Source organism: Pan paniscus, chromosome 16 (assembly GCF_029289425.2).
Source record: "Pan paniscus chromosome 16, NHGRI_mPanPan1-v2.0_pri, whole genome shotgun sequence".
NCBI classification, from domain to species: domain Eukaryota; kingdom Metazoa; phylum Chordata; class Mammalia; order Primates; family Hominidae; genus Pan; species Pan paniscus.
In genome coordinates this window covers 70,654,379-70,678,483 of record NC_073265.2, presented here as the reverse complement: position 1 = coordinate 70,678,483, position 24,105 = coordinate 70,654,379, and the positions used below count along the sequence as shown (strand labels likewise).

Below are 24,105 nucleotides of genomic sequence, written 5' to 3'. Positions count from 1 at the left end.
TGGCAGAGTCACTCCAGCTTCACCCCTAGGTAAGCCCCTCCCCAGCTCCTGCCCCCAAAGGGATGCCCCCCTCCTTGCACTTCATGGTCAGCCCACAGCCTTCTTTAGTAAGCTACCAAGCCTGGCACCCTCCCACGGTGTCTACTTATCCTTCTCACCCTGCCACGTGAGATACGGAGAGCAGGAGGCTCCCGGACAGCTCCTGCCTATCCTGCATCTAGCCTCTTGTCTCTTTCCTCTCTTTTCTCTTGCTTAGAGAGACACACAGGGCAGACAGAAGCAAGTTAGCTGCCTATGCAGCTGTCTAGCCGGGGATTGAGGTCCCACCACCCGCACTTGGGCAGGCATGACTGAGGGCCCAACTCTGAAGGTAACTCTTAGCCTGGGCAGCGGTGGAGAGTAAAAAACCGTAGCCCTGGGCTCTGACTCTGAAGGGTCCCTTCTCTTTCTGGTTCCTGTTCTTACATATAGGAAGGGCTGTGGTGAGTTGATGGGATCCAGGCAAATTCTTCCATCTCTTGACATCTCCTGGGCAGCTCTTTTTGGAATCTGATAACACTTCACACTTTCTGTTTTCAGCTCAGGGACTTCATTCTAAAATTGTCAGAGGACAGAAAAAGTCCTGTGCACATTTTGTCACACTGGTATCACGGGTGTCATAAAAACTTTTTAAAGCTCTTTCTTTGTTTCAAAAACCTTTTCTTTTGGCAGCCAGGATGGTTCAACAGGGAAAAGCAGAATCTTGTCCTTGCTGCCAATTTCTTGGTGCAATTTGCTAAAAATACACATTCTCTGTAGGCATGATTTGATTATATTTAAAATTTTTACAATTTTTGTGAACACTGAATCAAGGTCAGGAGCTCTATATTTGGTAAATTAGTGCTTTTTAAGAGAAAGGCAATGTATGGATTGGCTTCCAAGTACGAGTTGTATTTGAGTAGCAGTGGCTATCTTCATGACATATCTAGGTTTTCTAGTTTAAAGAAACTTTAGGTCTTAGTTTCAGTTTTTGGTTTTAAAAACTTTGATTAAAGAACTGCTTTGATAAACAGAAGCCACCAAGAGCTTCTTCTCATATATGTACTGCAAACATGCATGATCAAATACCAGTGATCTATGTCATCTAATTGCAACACAAAATAGCTCCTTGAACATGCACGATAAAAGCATATTTTTTAAACAAGTTAAAAACATTACACTCATACAAATATAAAGCAAATGTGTGTCAATGAGCTGTTGATTTATTGATGAGGAAACCAGCAACGTGCACAGAATGATTGAAAGAAAAATTAGAGAAAAAAAAGATTACACAGTCTATTAGGAAAGGAATACCAAAATAAATTTGCTAAGTCAGAGATATAACTAGTTAATGTTTTGCATCTCCATTAGACAAAAATCTACAAGTTAACACGTGACTTCAGAGTCTTGGCTTTAATTAACAGAAAATAGTTAATCAACAAGAGTCCATCTTTTAAAAAATGAAGTAATGCTTGATGGGCCTGATAGATGCTGGTCTGGTATATGATATTGAAAGCACGAGCAATCTTCTTTTGCTTTATTTCTACATTTTGGATAATTTTTAAACAATAGCATTTGTTGTAATCTATCATGTGCCATTGCTATGATGTGGTGTCCAATAGTATGATCTGACTAGAATTGCAAAGATTAATTGATTATTTTCCCAGGTACAATACTTATCATTGGTTTTGTGGCTAACCCTGCAAGCTTCTTGGTAGTGGAATAACTTGTAGTTCTTTTTGCTGTGAGAAGTGTAACTCTAAAAGGTGCCTCCCTAGTTTATTTTTTCCATCTTTTCATCCTCCTCCTCCTCCTTTTTCTTTTTTTTTAAACAAACTTTTTATTTTGGAGTAGATTTACATTTACAGAAAAATTAAGGAACTAGTACAGAGAGATCCTGTGTACCCCACACAGTTTCCTCTGTTAGTAACATCTTATATTAATATGGTATATTTGTCACAATTAATGAACCAATATAGATACATTGTCATTAACCAAAGTCCATACTTCATTTAGATTGCTTTAGTTTGTACCTAATGTCCTTTTTCTCTCCCAAGATCTTATTCAGGATATCATACTACATTTAATTGTCCTGTTTCCTTCGACTCCTCTTGGCCTTGAAAGTCTCTGAGTTTCCTCGGTTTTGATGACCTTGACACTTTTGAGGAGTGTTGGTCAGGTATTTTTGTAGAATATTCATCAATTTGTATTTGTCTAATGTTTTTTCTCATTAGACTGGGATTATGGGGTAGGGGAGGAGGATCACAGATACAGTGCCATTTTCATGATATCAAGGATACATACCATCAACATGACTAGTCATTGTTGATGTTGACCTTGGTCACCTGGCTGAGGTAGTTTGCCAATCTTCTCCACTGTAAAGTTACTCTTCTCCCTCTATTTTCCACACTGTACTCTTTGGAAGGAAGTCAGTATATGCAGCCCACACGTAAGGAATGTGAATCATGCTCACTTTTCTTGAATGCAAATTATCTGTATTAGTCAGGGTTCTATAGAGAATCGGAACCAATAGGATGTATGTGTGTGCATATGTAGAGAGAAGGATTTATTATAAGGAATTGGCTCATGCAATTCTGGAGGCCAGGAAGTCAAAAATCTGCAGTGTGGGTTGTCAGGCTCAAGACTCAGGTAAGCCAAGAATATAGATGAAGTCCAAAGGCAGTCCACTGAAGAATTCCTTCCTGCTTGCAGGGGGCAGTCTTTTGCTTTGATTCATGGTTCGACTGATTGGATGAGACCCACCCATATAATGGAGGACAATCTGCTTTACTCAAAGTGCACCCATGTAAATGCTAATCACATCTGAAAACATCCTCCAAGTTAGCACACAAAATTAACCCTCACAGTATCTGCATAAATTATTTGAAATTCTTCTGCACTGGAGATTTGGCTATTCTTCTCCATTTATTTATTTATGCAGTCATTTTGTTTATATCAGTGTAGACCCATGGATATTTATTTTATATATTGGGTTATAATTCAGTACCACTTTGTTTATTTTGTTGCACAGCTTGTTCTGCCTTTGGCCATTGGGAGCTTTCTGTCAGTTCCTGTATCCTTGGCATAGCCCCATCAGTGTCAGTTTTTCTGTGCATTTCCTTATTACTAGCATTGCAAGATGTTTCTCCTCCATCCTTAGTATCATCCATTGCTCCAAGGAGCCCTCATTCCTTCTATCGGAGAATGGTATTAGAAACCAGGATCTGAGTTCTAACTTTACTTGCTGCTACTTGGGTGTCATTTATTACCTCTAGTTCCTCTCAGCTGACAAAATAGAGAAATACATGTATACACATATCTATATAACCCATGTACACATACATCTATAAATATTCATGTACTATTTATATATTAAGCTAAATATGAGTTTATATGGATGTCTCCCACTCTAATCAATTACCCATGGATTATTCTAGCCTCCTCCCTTTGCTTGTCTGTAACTTCCCACTCCAACAGTGAGGAGCCTGGCTCCCACCCTCCATTACACTTCACTACCTCTTCATTTTTTACACTAAAATACATCAACTTTAGGGTGAAAAATGCCAAGCTTATTCTAGAAAAACTCATTTGGCTCACCAAAGAGATGCTATACCTTATTTTTCACAAACCCTTGAAAGATTTCACATTGCCGTTTTGAAAAACTTTGTAACAGAACACAGTGGGACTGATGGGTGAATGGATCAATGTTTATCAATACAATCTAATTTTCAGATGCTCATTCTTTTATTTCTTTAGTTCTTCTAAAAGAATGAAGATAACAATGTGACAGCATTTCAGCTGGTGACATCATTTCTCTTGTATCTTCATTTCTCTCGGCATATACAGATCAACCTCTGTCTTCACAGGTGCTCTATTTATTATTTACATCTAGTGTATTTTTCTGATTTGTAGTATATTCATTAAATTTTTAATCACTAACCACCTGCTTCAATGAGTCATTTTTGATATGCTTTCTTGTAAATTGGTATTATAACACTTCACGTCTTATTGTTTTTGTTTTTTGTTTTGTTTTGTTTTCTTTTGTTTTGAGACGGAGTTTCTCTCTGTTGCCCAGGCTAGAGTGCAGTGGTGCGATCTCGGCTCACTGCAACCTCTGCCTCCCTGGTTCAAGTGATTCTCCTGCCTCAGCCTCCCCAGTAGCTAGGACTGGGCCACCCACCATGCCCAGCTAATTTTTGTATTTTTTTTTTTTTTTTAGTAGAGACGAGGTTTCACCATGTTGACCAGGATGGTCTCGATCTCTTGACCTCGTGATCCACCCCCCGCCCCGTCTCCCAAAGTCCTGGGATTACAGGCATGAGCCACTGCACCCGGCCAACACTTCACATTTTAAAATCAACTTTACCAAGGTCTCACTTACATATGATAAAATGCATTCATTCGAAGTGTATCGTTTAATGAGTTTTGGCAAGCTACATCCGTGGAACTACCAACATAATCAATATAAGAAAATAATTGCTGCATCCCCAAAAGTTCCCAGGGTCATGAGCCTGTTTACAATCAAGCCTTCCCAAGCCCTGATTATTGTCACCATAGGTTAGTTTCCACGCAGCAATTTAAGAACACGAATCACAACTAATAGAATACAAGCGACATTGGAAAATTTTCACAAGACTCTGTTACCTGAATGACAGCTGAAACAAATTTACCAACGCAGTTCTTGGAGCACATTTACAACTTTTATGATATAATCATTAAAATGCAGTGGAATTTAAAAAGTATAATTAATATTACATTTCAAATTTATAAAACATATGTAAAGAGGATTGTTTCATCATTTTTATCTCCAAAACTGCCTAACCATATGTGGACTACTTGATATACCATAAGCAATGTGTATAGCACATTTTGCAAAACATAATTCTAGGAGGCCCTTGGCTTTAAAAAGTCAATGGCATTGACTTTTCTAATTAAATATATGATAATGTCAGGGGGTGGGGGAGCAGGCAACTTAGGCACACATATGGCTTTTTCTAGGGAGAAGCCATAACATTCAACAAATAGATGTCAAGGTTTTTTGAGAATTGTATAGGAGAGTTAGTCTAGTACAATTAATCTCAATCTTCAGTGTAGTTAATAAGTCTTTCTTCTAGGCATATGCTTGGATTTTATCCCTGGACAGCATGGTTCAGTAGGTGACAGGGCCCAAGGATCTGAATCCTAAATGAACATCCCAGGTGACCCTGCTGCAAGTGTTCCACTGACATCACATTGAGAAATACTACTTTAGACCTCTCAATCTGAAAAATCTGATTCCATGCATTTCAGTCATGACTTTCCTATAACTGGAAATACTGTATCTGATGCAAGATGATGGTGTGTCAGGGAGTTTCTGACAGGCATTTTTGCATTTGAGGAGACATTGAACTCACTGATCTTTAAAACCCTTTCACTTTGAATAATTTGTGCATTCATTGTCATATAGCTTGTAAGCATCCCTTACCTTGGAGCACTGTGTGCCTGGAGAGAAACGAGTTGACACATGGAGACACTACTTTCCTCCCCCAAAACAATATGTCACTCTTCTAGTGAGAACTAGAAGAGGGTTTGTTTTTCAGGACAGCAATGAGGGAAGAGGGTTCTCTTTCAGGCACACCCAGGACCGAGTCAAAAGCTGAGGGAATGAACCACAGCAGATGATGAACTGACTGCCATTGCATGGAAGCAGGTCCCAAGAGAAGCCGGCTTTGAACCCATGAAGTTATGGCAACTTCCAAAAGCCACGTGCAGAGAGGGTGATCTCATGTTCTTATGAGGTGGCTGTACTGAGTAGAAGCCATAGAGAATTGGCCAAAGAAAAACACGTCACAAATAATTACAGTAGCTCTCCAACAAGAGTTGTACAGTGGTACTTCAAGAAAAGACAAGAAAATTGGAAAATATAGTTTGTAAAAGGTTTACTGTTTCCTTCATAAGAAGCCTGAAATATCTTTAAGATGTGCTGTCTTCTAGAAAACATCTACAATGAACAGAAAAGATCAAGGACATCCAATACTTCCCCACAATGATATCCTCAGGATATTCCATTTAAAACATTTTCCTTAGAGTCAACATACTTCTGGAACAATGTACAGTGAATTTAATTTTATTAGCAAAATAATAAAAGCATATTCTGGACAATAATCAATACTCTGAAATTATATTACTTTAGTTAGTTTTCCCTTTTAAATTAAATTATTTTTTCCACTTCAATTTAAAAAATGTCTCCAAGTAATTCATGCGCATAATTTAAAAAGTCAAATAGAACCACAGGGCTTACAAGCAAACAAACAAACAAAAAGGGCTGTAATCTTTTGGCCTTCTTTTTGCTACCTCCAGAATAGCTGATATGAAAACTTTTTCCACAACTATGGGGGTGGAGGGTAGAGGCTCCTGAGCTGGTCTGAATTTGTTCAAGTGCCCATTCCTGAGCAGATCACTGAAGTCAGGGGGATGATAACAGTTATGAGCTTTTGCCAGTTGGAGCCCCTGGAACTGGAGAAAAGTCAGTCTCTATCACACCTCACAGCTGCTACCAACGATCTCACCAATGATAGTGGTGGAAGGGGCGCTGGACAGACTACTGTGTTCCTGGAAACACTTTCCCCAGCCCCCTTCACTTTCTCCCAGTGGTAGACTAATAATGGTCTCCAAAGATATCCAGATCCTAATCTCTGGAAACTGTGGATGTTATATGGTAAAAGTGATTAAATTAAAAATTCTTGAGATGGGAGTACTCTGGATCACCTAGGTGTCCTTATAAGAGTGAGGCAGAGAGAGATTTGACAGATAAGAATGAGGCAATGTGAGGGCTGAAGCAAGATGCTACACTGCTGGCTTTGAAGAAGGAGGAAGGGGCCACAAACCAAGGAATGCAAGTCTGGAAAAGATAAGACAGGCCCTCTCTTTAGTAAAAGAATGAATAAATATATTTGCACAGTTCGTTGTCCAAGTTTAAATTCCTTTCCAAATGGCTGTGAATGAACCTGTCCTGCTGCATTTGCATTAAGAAGATGTGTTTCTGTTTCTCACAGAAGCTATTGACCTAATCTACGCTGCTCCACTAAATTGACTTGGATCTTGATGTTCATAATGTTGAGTGACTGCAGAACTTAATTTAGCCACAAGATGGAGACTTCATCCTAGTCCTGGAAAACATCTCAGCACCTGGGGTTTCTGTAAGTAAAATTCCAGAATGAAATACCTTAATTAATTTATCGTCCAGCCTCTGATCCCATGTACAAGATGAAGAACCTGAGTTCCAGAGAGATCACAGAATTAGTTTTCAAAGGAGTCAAATCTAGAAGTTTGTTTCCTAATTCCCATTCTGATGTTCTTCAGCAAGCATCACTTTTGCTTCCTATGTCTTTTTCTGATATGCTATTTCTCTTATTTTCTGAGAATTACACTTACTCATGTAAAGGGTTTTTTTTTTGTTTTCTTCTCTCCTTGTTGCTATGTTTCAGGCAGATAACTTATTTAAAATCATTTCACAGAGTGCTGTCTACATTGGCCTACGCATTGCTAACCTCAGGAGAAAACTCAATTCAAACTAAATAATATCCACCTGTAGCTACCACAGAATGTTCAGCTGGGGCCTTGGGGTGTTTGGGTGAATCAAACATAGTCTTCACCTTCCAGGAGCTCTAAGTTAAATGGATGAGGAAGAGAAGCAAATGAGATGATTGCCTTAAGAGAGGTATACTACTCTATTAGCAGAGAAGAGGAGGGTATCCCATCCAACTGGAAACTGGAGATCCTTGGGAAGGAGATGACATTTAGAATAGACCATGAAGGTCAGATGAGATAGTATAAGCCATAAATAGGGTAAAGGAGTATGTAGATGACAGACAGCTTGGACAAATTATGCAGCCAGGAAAGGAAGCAGAAATTTGGGAAGTAGGAATTCTGTTAATCAGGTTATGCTCTGTTCTGCAGTTGTAACAGATTACTCCAAATGGTCAGTGGCTTAACAAAGGCTTATTTGTTACACATGGTCATGTCTAACAAGTGTCGGCAGAGCTTTATTCCATACAGTCACTCAGGGACCCAGGCTGAGTAGGAACCATCATCCTGAAACTCCATTATCTGGCTCACACAACTTAAGTTGCCATAGTAGAGGAAAGAAAACTAAAATATTGTTCATAAATTTTTCACTGCTTCTGTCAGAAGGGGCATGTATCACTCGCACACATATATTATTGGCCGGAACTTGTCGCATGGCTCTAACTCAACACAAGCCTGGACTATTTGGTGCATGTTACTTTCTCTGCCACAAGAGTATTCCAAAATTGACTGTAATTCAGAATATTTATAAGGCAGGAGCTTGGATCTTAACGTAGAAAGCCTTTCAAGTTTTGGTGAAAGGCTAACAATTTGCCCCAACTCTGAGAGTATCAGAACTCTGTTTTAATATAAAGAACATTACATGTTTACCAATGAGCCAAGCTTTCCCAAAAGTCAAGTAGAGGGAGCAAAGCTTTGCTATTACTGTGCATAAGATTTTTTATTAATTCTGCAAAGGGGCCACTGGCAAGAACAGATTCTAAGGACCTCTCGTAGCTCCAGGCTACATCAAGGCAATCAGATCTGGGAGTTGCCAGTGTCAATAGAACAAAGGAAATACATTCCTGGGTATGGTGATAGAGAGTGGGAGGTAGATTCACAGATATCTTCCAGTGTTTCACATCTGAGAACCTTCCAAAATAGTTGTCTTTCTCCTACTTTGACATCTAATGAAGAAAAGCATTCAGATGATCACCACAACTTTAAGAGAGTCACCCTTGATTTGTGTGATAATGTGAAACTTACTAAGCAGCTGAAGGAATTGGGTAATTCTGTGTTATGACACTGGAGCCGTAAATCCGACCAACCCCATTAAATACTTAGGAGTCTGTTTACTATCTGTCTCTATTTATTACCTGGCTTCCCCCCATGACATTGCAGAGAAATAAAGTGCAAACAAGAACTGCACCAGAAGAAGGCAGGTACAGAAAGCTTTGTTACCTCCTACTGAAATGAACTAAATTTGTTTGCAGGCCAAACTGTGCTAGAAAACTTTTGAAAGCATTGCAGTTTGACTAAGGAAAAGGTCTGAAGTCTTTCCAGCTGTCCCAAGATATTTCTCAAATGATCGCTAATGGAATCAGATTATTTGGGAAATATTAATCTATGCATATTCAGACTCAGATACTGAGCTAAGGAATTCAAATAGTTAGTATTCCTACATGGATTTGGTTAGTGATAAGGTACAGATCCAGGCATGTTCTGGGTGTCACATTGCCCAGGTCATGCCAGGGCTATGGAGAGGACAAACAGGTGTCTGGAAAGGGACATATTTCTCAGGCGGACAGGAGCCTAGTTAGAGCAGGGCTGGCTAGACAGTATAAACCAAAGGCGGGCCAAACTCATTCAGGAGTTTGGCATAGACTTGGAGAAATTCAAACCAAGTAGTTCCTTATAGGACAAAGGTGGCAGCATCATTCAGTCTCTTTAACAAGGTAACAAGGTTACTCAACACCTCCTCATTGTTGGGAAGGATGGGGTAGGGGTAAAGGGCTGAGTAGTAGGGCCAACATGCAGGAAAATGACGAGAGCGTAACTTTTCTTTCTGGTCTTGAAGGTAATGTCTTCACAGGATGGGATTCCCTGAAAGCTGCCATTATTATCTCCAGGTTTCCCTCCTATCCATCCATTGCTGCTGAGTAGGGCAACGCCTGGGACCAGTTCATTATCACAGGAGAAGATCTTTCCAAATCAGGGATTGTAAAGGTGGAGGGGAAAATTCTCCCTTCAGTATTCTAAGATGAATCTCTTCAAGCCCAAGATGGCAGCAGTTGTCTTCTTAGTGTAGCCTTGCTCAATTCACTTATCACTGGGTCTCGGAGTCTCAAAAGTAAAACAGGGCTGTGCACATTACACACACACGCGCGCGCGCACATACACACACTCTTTAGCATCATATAATGTCATCACTGATATCCTGGAGTCTTTACTGCTTACCTGTACCCTCTTTCCTCCACAAGGTCAATGAAACATCAATCATCCAATGCAGAACCAGAAAAGAAAGGCTGCAGGTACTTGACGGTTACATTGAAAAGCTGAATGGCATGAAGATGGGCAACTGGTTTAAGTTTAAGATAGTGAGTTGAGATGTCCTGCCTTTACATTTCAGGAGCTGGGGAGATTATAGAAGGAAGGGACAAGGTAGATAATAGACAATAAGAACCAAAGATCTGCAGCAATGAAGGGAGCAGGCATCATGAGTCACCATCATCTTAGAGTCCATTTGTATTTCTTTTTGCCATCATGGGGAAACCGAAAGTAGAAAGTGGTCACCACTGTTTTTAAATTGTCCAGAGAAAATAACATTTTTCTGTGCTGTGAGAATTCACTCAAGCCTCCATCCAACCCAGACCATGCGGACATCCTCCATTCCGTGGTCCAGGATACATTTCAGCTCTGCCAGAAACACAGGACGGTCCCTGACCTCCTACAGAATTGTGAGTCTTTGAAGGAAAGACTTTCCTCCAAGGGAATAATTATGGAACAGGTAGAATTTATGGGGCGCATGGAGAACCCTGTAGATGTCTACTAAATATGTTGCATATATCGGTGAATTTCATATCTGTAACAGGACAAGAACTATCCTGCCCAACTATATAAGGTTGTTGTGAAGTTCACATGTGCTGTATATGATTGTCTGGATGTATCATATGCCTGTTCATTTTCTCCAGGTTACATCTTTCTGTGAGATCTAGGAATTGGTGCAGACAGGAAGGTAGAGAAAGGAAGAATAATAATAGTCTATCTGTTCTGCCTTTTTCCTTTCCTTTCCATCTTCAACACATTCTGTCTCTATTTTTCTTTATCTCTGTCTCTTTGTCTTGTTCAAATGCTACCATGGCTGTACTATTTGCATTCCTACCAGTATTGTATGAAAGTTCCAGTGGTTCGGCATCTTCTCCAGCATTTGCAATTGTTTTTTTCCCTTTGTTCTAATAAATGTATAGTGTCATCTCATTGTTGTTTTAGTTTGATTTTAGTGACTAATAATATTGAACTTCTTTTCATGTACTTATTTGCCATTCATAGACCTTCTTTGGTGAAGTAACTATTCACAGTTTTGGCCCATGTTTAATTGGGTGGATTGTTTTCTTATCATTGAGTCTTAAGAGTTTTCTGTGTATTCTGGATACAAGTTCTTTCTTAGGTATGCGTTTCGCGAATATTTCTCCTAGACTCTGCCTTGTCTTTTTATTCTCTTAATGATGTCCTTCAATGAGCAGACATTATCAATTTAAATGAAGTCTAATTTATCAAATTTTTAATTTTATGGATCATGCTTTTGGGTTTGTATTTAAGAAATCTTTGCCTAACCCCACATCACAAGGATTTTCTGTTTTCTTCTAGCAATATTAAATTTTTAGGCTTTATGTTAGGTCTATGATCTATTTTGAATACTTTTTTATAGTGTAAGGTATAGTTCAAGGTTTATCTTTTGCATATGAGTGTCCAATTTTTCTAGCACAATGTGCTGGAAAAAAAAACTCTTATTGAATTGTCTTTGCACTTTTGTTGAAAATCAATTGACTATACACTATTTCTAGACTCTCTGGTTCCATTGAACAGAGAGTCTATCATGTGTCTATCATTTGTCTAATACCACATTGTCTTGGTTAGATAAACTTTATAGTAAATCTTGAAATCAGATAGGATGAGTCCTCTGGTTTTGTTTTTCATTTTCAAAGTGATTTTGGCTATCTTTTGCTTTGCCTTTCCATGCAAATTTTGAAATTAGCTTGTCAAGTTATACAAAAGAAATACAGACTTCTGACTGACATTGGGTTGAATACCTGAATTTGAACAAGAATTGCCGCTTTCGCAACATTGAGTCTTAAATCCATAAGCATAGTATATTTCTCCATTTATATTTGAGACTTATTTCTTTCATCAGTGTTTTACAGTTTTTAGCCTAAGATAATGGGGTAGATTTTCTATCACTTGAAATAAAGACTATCAATTAATATAGCATACTTGAATGATTTTAAACAGATGTCCAGCAAATCAGGTGTGAGAAGGGTTCAGGAATGTGTTAGGATTAATTCTTAATTATGGTTTTGTGTGACAAGTGTCCAGAAAGGCAAGAGTGACAGAAGATCAAGAATACTTGTATAAGGTTAATTTAAGAGATCACTTACAGAGTTCAGTTTGAACAGGAAAGATAATGAGAAAGACAAAAGCTGATATTTGAAAAAGTTAACAGTTCAAATGTCTCATTGTGGTTAAAGGATATGTGCAAAGAGAGGAATGGTTTGATAACTGGGATAGGTCATTGTATGATCAGAGTGGAATATTATTCATAAGTAGAGAAGATAGACGTGTAAAAGGAGCTAATAAGAACCAAAGATCTGCAGCAATGAAGGGAGCAGGCATCATGAGTCACCATCATCTTAGAGTCCAGTTGTATTTCTTTTTGCCATCATAGGGAATAAGAACCAAAGTAGAGAAGATAGATGTGTAAAAGGAACTCTGTGAGGCCTTGGAAGCATGTGACTGAAGTGGAATGGGTGTGAATGTCCATGAGTTCTAATTATGCCTAGTTTCACTGACTTTTGACACCAGTTACTTTACAGGTTAGGGACACAGTTTTCCACAAGACTACACAAACTAAAGACATCAGTCACAAGTTCAAAGGCTCACAGGCCACTCTTACTCCTGACCAGCTTGCTACAAGTTTGGTGGTTCCCATAACCCCCTCAGGATTAATAATTCACTAAAATGACTCATGGAACTCAAGAAAGTCCTATAAATTACAGTTGTAGTCTTATTACAGCAAAAGGATACACATCAGAACCAGCTAAAGGGAAAGAGATACACATATAATGAGGTCTAGGGGAGTTCAACACAAAGCTTCTGTTGTTCTATCCCCAAAGAGTAAGGATGCATTACCTTCCTGGCATATCAATGTGTGACATTATCAGAATATTAACAACCTGTGAAGCTCAACTGAGCTTTGGTGCCCAGAGTTTTTATTGAGGTATCATTACACAATCATGACTGATGGAATCTTTGGCCTTGCAGTTGAATTCAATCTCTAGCTCCCCTTGGCTCCCTGGAGACTGAGCTGATATCACCTGGCTCAAAGCCCCACCCTCTAATCACATGGTTGGTCTTCCTGGCAGGAGCAGCCAGCTCCCGTCCTGAGTCATCTCTTTAGCACAGACTATCAAGTTTGATCCCAGGAGTTCACCATGAATAATAGACACTCCTACCACTTAAGAAATTCTAAAGGTTTTGATGCTACTTCCCAGGAACCAGGGACAAAGTCAGGCATATTCTTTATTGTATATCAGTTAAAGTAACAAGAATAGTGACCAGAATTGGCTGTGGAAGATGCCAATTTTAAATTTCATATCCCTACAATAAGGATAAGGGTTGATGAAGTCAGAGTGTGTAACCACCCAGCGGTCCAGAAGCAGGTGTGCGGAACAGAGGGCTAATGCAGATTAAAGTCTGAAAGTGTGAACAGACATAGAGGAGAATCTGTCTTCTGGTTCAAGAAATTAAAATCTTGAGCTCTTTCAAAAGCTGTCATCTTCTGTGTTCCAGTGTGTCCTCCTGGCCTCTATATCCCTACATTAGGTCTCTAGCTTCTCTTGAGGCACCTCAGTCCCCAAGTGCTGAGTGTGCTCTACAAATGTACCTTACAACACTTCTTTGCATCTACTCAACCCAGATTGGAAAATTCCTTTTCCTATTTTGTTGTGTCAAGGCTAAAGACAATACGGAAAACCTTTTCTCCACCTGCATTTTATCCTGGGATAGGTCAAAAAAGGGCATTGCTTTTATTCTCATATTATCAAACAAAAACCATAAGAAAAAAAGAAGTTAGTTTACTTACTCTTTATTACAACTTCTTTGAAAACTACAAACTATAGAATTAAGAAAGGGGTTGGAGGTCTGATTTGGAAGGGCTAGAACTCTGCTTCAAACCATCTAATCTTTATTTTCTCACCTAGGTAAATCTCTGTCTCATGTAACCAGCTCTTTCAATGGGCCCGGTTATGACTTTATGGTCTGAAGGGACTGATGCATGGGCTGGAGCTAAGTCTTCTATGTTCTGAAGATGCACAGATATTCACTTAGGAGTCAGAATTCTAGTATGAATTTATAAGGGCTCTTTTCCAAAAGATGCTTGGTTGGTATTGACTCATATGTTCATTTGAAATGGGTTTTTCATGATCCTTGTTTTCCAGGAGCTAATGATATCATTGGAACAAATCAGTGCTGTAATTTATGACCTATTTCTTTCTGCTGTGAGTGAAAGACACCAAAGGCTAGCTTGGGGAGACACTTGGCCAGACTCCCATCTATTTATCTGCATCAGGGCTGGCAGACACTGTAATTACATTTGCTTCATTTCCCATACAATTTATAGAAAGATCATTAAGCAGCAGGAAATAACAGAGGTCAGAATACATGAGATTACACCAAAAGGTTTAGGCTGGCTATTGGGATTAGAAACAACAGGAAAGATCAGCTTCAAGGATTTGCAGAAAGTGTTAAACAAAGCTGTAATCCTTTTGTGATTGTTATTCCTTGGAGTCAGTGTTCTTTGAGAGATTTTTATTATAAAACTGAGATAAACCACTACTCCTATCAATAAAGACTGCATAAATATATTATCATTATACAGCATATATTATGCAGTATATATTATGTCTTAGGCCTGAATTAGGTTCAAGTCAACATGATCAAGATTAATATCTAGTTCATATCAGATTCCAGCGATGCTGCAGGGAAGCTCTCCTCCAGGTGGTGACTCAGAAATCCAACGTACTTCCATCTTGTGGTTCTGCCATCTCAATTCATAGCTTCCATGTTCACTTCCAAAGGAGACAAAACATGTGGATGGGTTATATCAGCTCTTATTGTCTTGGCCTGTACATGACACATTCCATTTTGCCTAACATGTCATTAGAACTAGTCATGGCCCATGTGTCCAGGAAGGAGAGGAAAACCAGATATGGGTGAACCCTTGTTGTCCCTTCCTTGTTGCCTCAACTGTTGTTATCATCAGGGTTATATTAGAGCTGTGCTAGTAGAGTTAACAGATATAAATAGCACACAGCAGGTACTCAGTAAATGCTAACTTTTGCTGTTATTATTTATTATATTCCAAGTCATTAAAGTAACCATGTACTTCGTACAAAAGAAATATCATAAACCCCAAAAGGGGAGATGACATTTGGAAAGACAGCTCAAAGTTTTTTGTTCATTTTTTTATATGCTTGATATTATATTTTTGAAATAGTCTTTTATTTAGAATAGTTTTAGATTTACATAAAAATTGTGAAGATAATACTGGAAGTTCCCATAGGACCCCACATCCACTTTCCCCTATTATTAATATCTTACATTAATATGGTATATTTGTCACAAGTAATGAATCAATATTGATACATTATTAAAGTCCATGCTTTATTCAAATTTCTTGAGTTTTTGCCTAATGCCCTTCTTCTGTCTGAGGATCCTACCCGGGATCCCATATTATATTTAGTCATCATTTCTTTTTAGACTCCTGTTGGCTCTGTTTCTCAGACTTTTATTGTTTTTGATGGCCTTGACAGTTTTGAGGAATCCTGGTCAGGTATATTGTAGAATGCCCCTCCATGGGTATTTGTCTAGTGTTTTTCTTATAATTGGACATGGGTTATGAGTTTTGGGGAGGAAGACTACAGAAATAAAGTGTCATTTTCATCATATCAAGGGTGCATACCGCCAACATAACTTACGACTGTTGACGTTGACCTCAATCACCTGGCTGAAGTGCTTATCAGATTTCTCTACTGTAAAGTTACCCTTCTCTCCCCCATATTTTGTACTGTACTCTTTGGAAGGAAGTAACTTACAGCTCGCATTTAAGAAAGGGCTTCATCTCTCTGAGGGCAAAGTAACTACATAATTTATTTAGAATTCTGCACTGGAGATTTGTCTATTCTTCTCCATTTATTGATCTATTCAACCATTTACAGTCATGTGTTGCTCAACGACTGGGGTATATTCTGAGAAACATGTCATTAGGTGATTTCATCATTGTGTGAACATCACAGGGTTCCAAAGGGGACAATCTTACTACACAAATCTAGATGGTACAGCCTACTGCACACATATATGGTATAGCCTATTGCTCCTAGACTAAAAACCTGTACCACATATTATTGTACTGAATACTATAGGTAACTGTAATGCAATAGTAAGTATTTGCATATCTATACATAGAAAAATTGTAGTACAAATATAATACTGTAATCTTATGGGACCACTGTTGTATATGTGGTCCACTGTTAACCAAAACATATTATGTGGCACATGACTCTATATCAATATAGATGCATAGATATTTATTTTATACTATACTTTGAGTTTTATTCTGATACTACTTTGTTTTGTTGTTTGAATTGTTCCAGCTTTGGCCATTGGAAGTTTTTTCATGTATTCCTTTGACTTGCATCTTTGACGTGGATTTTTTTGAGCACTTTTTGACTTTCTAGCACTACAGAATGTGTCAGGCTTATCTTGTATATTTCCTGCCCCAGTCCTAAAATCATTGCCTCTTCAAAGATCCCTGGTTCTTTTATTGGAGAATGATATTAGAAAACAAGATCTGCTTGGTGCAGTGGCTCACACTTGTAATCCCAGCATTTTGGGAGGCTGAGGTGGGTGGATCACATGAGCCCAGGAGTTCAAGACCAACCTGGGCAACACAGCAAGACCCCATCTCCACAAAATTTAAAAATTAGCCAGGTGTGGTGGCATACACCTGTAGTTCAAGCTACTCAAGAGGCTGAGGTGGGAGGATCTCTTGAGCCCAAGGAATTTGAGGCAGCAGTGAGCTATGATTACACCACCGTATTTGAGCTTGGGTGATAATGCAAGACCCCATCTCAAAAAAAAAAAAAAAAGAAAAGAAGGAAGGAAGGAAGAGGGAAGGAAGAGAAAAGAAAGAGAAAAGAAAAGAAATGAAATGAAATGAAAAGAAAAGAAAAAAGAAAAGATAAGAAAGAAAAATCAGATCAGGGTATTAGGTGTGCTCACTGCTACTAAGGTGGTATTGCGTCTAGGCCTTCCAGATGACAGAGCAAATATATGTGTGTATGCTAATATAGACCCACACACATATATAATATCTTTAAATATGATATATAGATATGTATTATATTATATATGTGCCTCTGTGTAGGTATATCGACTTTAAGCTAAACAGGAGTTCATGCTGACATCCCCAACTCTAATCCATTACCTACAGATTATTCCAGCCACCTCCCCTTGCTTGTCTGTAACCTCCCACTCCAAAAGTGAGAAACCTGTTTCCCACTATCTATCATCCATTTACTTAATTGTTCAGTTCCAATATACACATACAGCGATTTCAGAATTGTTAACCCATACCCCCATGGGAAACAACTTTATCAATTAAAGGGTTTGGGGTTTTTTGCCTTTGGTCTGATAAAATCTACCCAATTCCAAAGTTACTTACGGAAGCACCTTTCTACTTTCTTCACTGAGGTTTTTTTCCATACATTTGTAAACATTGAAAAGCATACATGCAAATGCTTTTTTAGAAAATTTTGCGCATATTAAGGCTTACTATTTGTGCTGAAAAGTTCTAGAGTTTTTGACAAATGCATATTCTTATGTATCCACTGTTACAGTGTTATACAGAATAGTTTCATTGCCCCCAAAAAACCCAAAAAAACAGAAAACCTATTCTCTATCTATTCAACCCTCCCTGGCAACCATTGATCTATTTGCCAACTCTTTATTTTTGTCTTTTTTTAAGGTCATATGGAATCATACAGTATATAGCCTTTTTTTTTTTTTTTTGAGACAAAGTCTCACTCTGTCCCCCAGGCTGGAGTGCAGTGGCGCCATCTCCGCTCACTGCAACCTCTGCCTCCTGGGTTTAAGTGATTCTCTCTGCCTCAGCCTCCCGAGTAGCTGGGATTACAGGCGCCCGCCACCACACCCAGCTAATTTTTGTATTTTTGGTAGAGATGGGGTTTCGCCATGTTGGCCAGGCTGGTCTGGAACTCCTGACCTCAAGTGATCCACCAGCCTCAGCCTCCCAAAGTGCTGCAATTACAGGCATGAGCCACCGTGCCTGGCTCAGTATGTAGCTGTTTAAGACTGGCTTCTTTCACTTATCAGGGGGGATTTGGAATAAAAGGCTCTAAGATTTTTTTCTACCCAAAAGACTCACTAAGCCTATTGGGATGTGGACAGGAAGCTAGGATAGAAAAGAAGGGAGTTCCTGCTGAAGACATCAGACCACTACCAGATGTCTGCATTCAGACAGGATGGTATTGATAATCAATGAAGGAGTGTTCATATATTTTAGTAAGAACAAGGAAACTCAAGCTCTTCTAACTTCCTCATCCCAATGAGACTTTGGATCTGTGTCTTCTCTGTGTCCAGTATCCAAATGTATATACCCCATTACCTACAGCCACCTCTTTGGCAACTCTTTCCCTTGTGTCCTGCAGGTGAGGTTGGAAGGTAAGTTGATAGACTGTCACAGCTATGGTTTAGGGCCTGAGTGACTGGAGGAGGGTGGCAGTTTCCGCCTGTCCCCACAGGCCATTGCAGCTTTCTGTCTTGAATGGTCCATCTGTGCCCCTCAACAGTATACTACTGTAGTTTCAGAACAGTAACTTATCTTTCAAGACCCAAACTAAGCAATACTCCTTCTCTCTCCTCTTCTACCCCTCCCTAGCTCTAAGCATTCACCCATCACAGCAGTCACCTCACTCTGTTTCAATTCTTGCTTTGTCTGTCATTCTATCAAGCATCAAGTTGCTTTAAGGAGAAGATCATGTATTTTTTTTTATTCCATTCCCTAAGGAAGTGCATAGGGTCAGGCACAAACCAGACAGCCAGTAAATGCTTGATGGCAGAATAAATGAGTCTGCAAACTCATTCCTTACCAATTGGGAATATTCATACAAGCTCTCTGTCCCAGCCATGTCCGTTTTTTTCAGAATAGGCCAAGTTCGAGAATTCTACCTTGATCTTGATTTTAGGATGAATTGGAGAACACAGAGTAGAAAGGCTCTGGGCAGTAGAGGAGGAATACAAATGTTAATAATGAGGGTGGCAAAAGGTTTGTGCAGAAAGCTGTTGGAAGGGAGAAAGAATGGAAGTGGGTCACACAGCTTTAAAATCAAATGAATCCTAGATTTTAGCAAACAAAACCTTGTTAATTTTTTTTTCTCCTGCATCTCTGTTGACTACATCTCTATTTTATGGCCATTTGGAGATCATTTGAAGTCCATCCCATAATTGTTTTCTTGCTAAGCTTCCTTTGTGCAGAAAAAAATGATAATGCAGTTAGCATGCTTTCAGAAGTCCCAGAGGAAATTAATTTGTTTACAGGATTGTGTATCATATGGTTAAACCAACAAAGAGGAACAGACAGTTCTCCTTTCAGCCGAGTTAAGCCACTGCTGTGTGAGGTCAATAGGCAGGGAATGTATGCAGGGTCCTAGTGAGCTCCAAGAGGGGCCATCTAGACCCAGGTCACGGTTCTCAAACCATCCCCACTGCGGAGCCATTCTCAGTTAGGGTAACTCAGCTCTCTGCTCCTGGATTTTGTTATTCTTTTGTGGGGCTGATGTGTGCAGCATAGACTGCCACTTTTTTGCAGTTCATCCCTGCTGCCTCCCCCTGTGGGTCCTTCAGAAACACAGCCCTCATGATCCTCCTCACTCCATTTTGCGACCACCCAAGTGGTTTTGCTGGCACTTGGATATTATTCCTGCATTCTGAGCTTTATACTGGAAGTGAACCAGGACAACGCTCAGCAGAGGGCACCTAAGGGTTAAAAATAGATACACAGAATTGAAACAAAATAAACTTAAGTCAACAACGAGCCCTAGCATCTAGGGGTGCACCATAATGTAAAATTTCCAAGTGTCAGCATTTAATTCCACTTTTTTGTTCTGTATCATATATGCCAAGTCTGGATTATCACAGTTTCCAAATTCGTAGGGCAGAAATTTAATAAGACCCTATCATAACCAGTGACAGTTTATCTTCCTTTTTTAATCTCATGAAAGATACCACTTAACAAATTTCATCCTTCCTGCAGTTGGGCTGGGAGCACATGTTCAATTACACAGTGCGGGCACATTCACCAATCAGCTGGCTTCCCATGAGCTCTGGGAATTAAACCCTGCATCTCTGGGCCTTGGCAGGCTGCTTCTCCCATCCATGGGCAACTACAGTAAATTCAGACACCCCGAGTTAAATTCTATATATGTACTTGGCTACTGTTTGGGCTTGTTTCTTAGACAGGAGAGGGCATTTTTAAACTTTTATTTGCATTTGGAGCTGGATTAAAGAGCACACATAGTGTGTATGTTATGTCGTTAATCAGTATATTGGCAAAATATTTTGTTTGCAGTTCTCTACATGAATCAGTTCAGTTTGCAAAAAATAATTCATCTCAAAGCATTCTTACCAAACTTTAATGCTGATTTAAAAATAATGTCAAGAATGATGATAATAATGGCTATCACATATTTCATAAGAAATTACTTAAACCATTCTGGCCATGCTTTCATGGTGGGGTTTAAATGACACTACTATTATAGACACAAGAATAAACATCCTTCTCAGTTTTTAGGTTCCTACTACGCCCTATGCACTGTGGTAGGCCTTTCCTATACAATTTTGCTAATCTTTACAACGTTGCAAAGTTATTTCTGTTTTGCAAATAAGGAAATAATGACTCAGGGACAGTCAGTAAAAGCTCCCTCGCTTTCACTGTGGAAGTACTCTAGCTAGCAAGCAGTAGAACTGACATTTAATGCCTGGAGTATTTGACCCCCAAGCCTCTTAAGAATCTAATTTATCAACCAAAATAATCTACATGGGGTGATGCAATGTGTTTATGTGTGCAGCATAGTGTTCACTGCATCTCCCCAGGAAGATTATTTTGGTTGATAAATTAGATTCTTAGGAGACACAGAACAAATCATAGGCTCAATTGTCATTTATTCACCCAAATAGAGTAAGTTATGTTTTTTTAAAAGAAAGATATAATATGTAAACTGTCTCTTGTTTGTTTTTTACTTTCATGTAAAAGTATAGTACTGAACAGATAGACTAGCAAGGTGTAAATATGTATATATTTAATATCTGGTGGGGATAAATGCTATAAAGAAAAATAAAGCGTGATAGGCAGCCAATGAGGGCTGGTGGTTTGCTCTGGTATGTAGGGTGGCCAAAAATACCCTCTGATAGGGCAACATTTGAGAAGAGACTTGAAGGAGGAAAGGGAGCAGGTAACTGAGCATGCAGGGAAAAAGCATTCCAACCAAGGCAAAAGACACATTAAAGACCCCAAGGCCACAGGCCTGGAGTATTTGGGCACAGCAAGGAGGCCAGTGTGGCCAGAGCAGGGTAGGCAAGACACTCAAATTACAGGAGAAGAGCTCCAGGGTGCAGCACAGGGTCCCTCTTGTTGGGCCGTGTAGCTCTGGGTAAGGATGTGGATTTTACTCTGACTGAGAAAAGGAGCCACTGGAGGTTTCTAGAAGAGAAGGCACCTGATTTGACTTACATTTTTTACAAAAAAAATTCTCTGGCTGCTGTGAGGAGAATGGGATGTAGCTGGGAGGGAAATAGTCTTTGGAAGTTGTCAAAAGAAACAGGACAACGATGAGGAGGCCGCTATGACAATCTAGGCAATGGCAGCTTGGACTGGGCAGTAGTCACAGAGGCAGATGGAACAGAAAGGCTCTGATGATTGCATTATTTTAGATAAAAGGTTGTATTTAATTAGCATTCTTGTTACTTCACTTTTGATGTTGGAAATTTAGGTGGCCCAATGTTTTAAATAAACCTATCACAATCAAACATTTTGAACACTTACTACATCAAACACTATTCTGAGCCTTTTACAGCTATTTATTTTCATTCTCACAGAAACACTTCAAAAAGTCCCAGTTTTTCTACCTATGGGTTGGACAGCCTTGGAGAGTCGTATCTCTGGAGGCCTCTGACCCGTCTTTTGTAGAACAGGGGATTGAGCCAGGTGACCAGAGTCTTTCTAGCGCTACAGTTCTATGACTCTGTGCCTTTTTACAGAATGGAGTCTCAATTTCTCAGTGGACATCTGTGGAGTTTCTATTTTAGATCATTTCAAAACCAATCACATTCTCATCCCCCTTCTCTCACAGGCCCCCAACAGCCAGCTTCACACAGTCCCACACCTCTTCCAGTGTCCCATATACAATGCCTTCTCCTCAGTACCTGGAGCGCAAAAAGGAATTTGACCCCAGGGTATCAATCAAACTTGTTTATCTTGGCATTATATCTAAGGACTAGAAGGTGGACCATGCCATGTCTGTCACTGCTGTTTAGGGCAGGCTTGCAGAGAAGGGGCTGAGACTTACTAGCCCCACCTCCCTTCAGGCCTGCAGAAATGAACAGTAAGCTTTCACAAAAATATGGCTTGCTGGGGACGACTTAGTTAAAAAACAGAAGTTAATCATTTTCTGAAAGACAGTTGGAAAGTTGATCACCGGGTGCAAGGGTTGACTGGAATCTTAGGAAGCAAACCCACAGAGACACCAGGAAGGATGTGGCATCTCTGGTAAACTTGAAACAAGGCATGCACTTACAGGTTCCCTATGATTAACCTCATTTTGGACATAAAGTGGCTGGATTAATTTCCTGTGGCTGCTGTAACAAATCACCATAAACGTAGTAGTTTAAAATGACAGGAATGCATTTTCTGGCAGTTTTGAAGGCCAGAAGTCTGAAGTCTGATAGTATCACTGGGCCCAAATAAAGGTGTTGGCAGGGTACTCCCTCTGCAGGTTCTATATAGAAGAAGACATTCCTTGCCTCTTTCAGCTTCTGGTGAGAGCAGGCACTCCTTGGCTTGTGGCTGCATCCCTGCGTCTTCAATGCCAGCATCTTCAGGTCTCTCTCTGCTCCATCTTCACATCACCTTCTCCTCTGTATGCAGTAAAATCTCCTCCTTCATCCCTCTTATAAGGTACATGTGATTACCTGTAGTGCCTACCCAGATAATCTAGGATAACCTCTCTATCTCATAATACTTAATCACATCTGCAAGGACCTCCCTCCCTTTTTGCTATATCAGGAAATACGCACAGGTTCAGGGGTTAAGACGTAGATAGATTTTGGGGGGTCATTTTTCTGCCTATCTCAATGACACAGAATATTCTCTGAATTTAGACATTAGCATGCTAATGTTCAACTCTCATTAGTAGATGCTGATAAGATCTACTCAAGTGCATCACACCATAAATACTGACTCTCCAGGTCAGACCCATTTTCTCTAAATAGTAAGCCTGAACAAGCCTGCTTGGGATTCAGGAAAACTGCCTAGAGTTTTTCCAAAACCCATAGACCTTGTCTGGTGAAAATGTTGTAGCATATGATTTAATGCTGTAACACAACACAGCACAGGTACTTAGTATTTATGTAATGAATGAGTGAAATAATAAACTCAGAGGCCCTCACAAGCAGAGAGAGGAAGGGGAAAGAAAGTGCTGTGGATATGGGAATTCCACCCACCAGAAATGGAGAATATTATATTTACTATTTTTAAATGATTAGAGGCAAATCTGCACCAGTTCTAGAAACTAGAAAAAAAAAAAGAGCCTGAACTTACTAAATGCTTTGTATTAGTCTGTTCTCATGCTGCTGACAAGGACATACCCAAGACTGGGTAATTTATAAAGAAAAAGGGCCGGGCGCAGTGGCTCATGCCTGAAATCATAGCACTTTGGGAGGCCGAGGTAGCCAGATCACCTGAGGTCGGAGTTTGAGACCAGCCTGCCCAACATGGCCAAACCCTGTCTCTACTAAAAATACAAAAAATTATCTGGGTGTGGTGGCAGGCACCTGTAATCCCAGCTACTTGAGAGGCTGAGGCAGAAGAATAGCTTGAACCCGGGAGGCGGAGGTTGCAGTGAGCCAAGACCGCACCACTGCACTCCAGCCTGGGCGACAAGAGCCAAACTCCATCTAAAAAAAAAAGAAAAA

General features: G+C 39.6%; 1 long non-coding RNA gene across 1 annotated transcript in view; it reads right to left on the bottom strand.

Annotated features, from left to right (window-relative positions):
* Positions 1-13,908: 13,908 nt before the first annotated feature.
* LOC130540837 (uncharacterized) overlaps positions 13,909-24,105 on the bottom strand; it is a 34,261-nt gene continuing 24,064 nt past the window's right edge. Inside the window, exon 5 of the long non-coding RNA XR_010109981.1 lies at positions 13,909-24,087. This is a non-coding gene — a long non-coding RNA (uncharacterized LOC130540837). The remainder of the gene's footprint in view (positions 24,088-24,105) is intronic.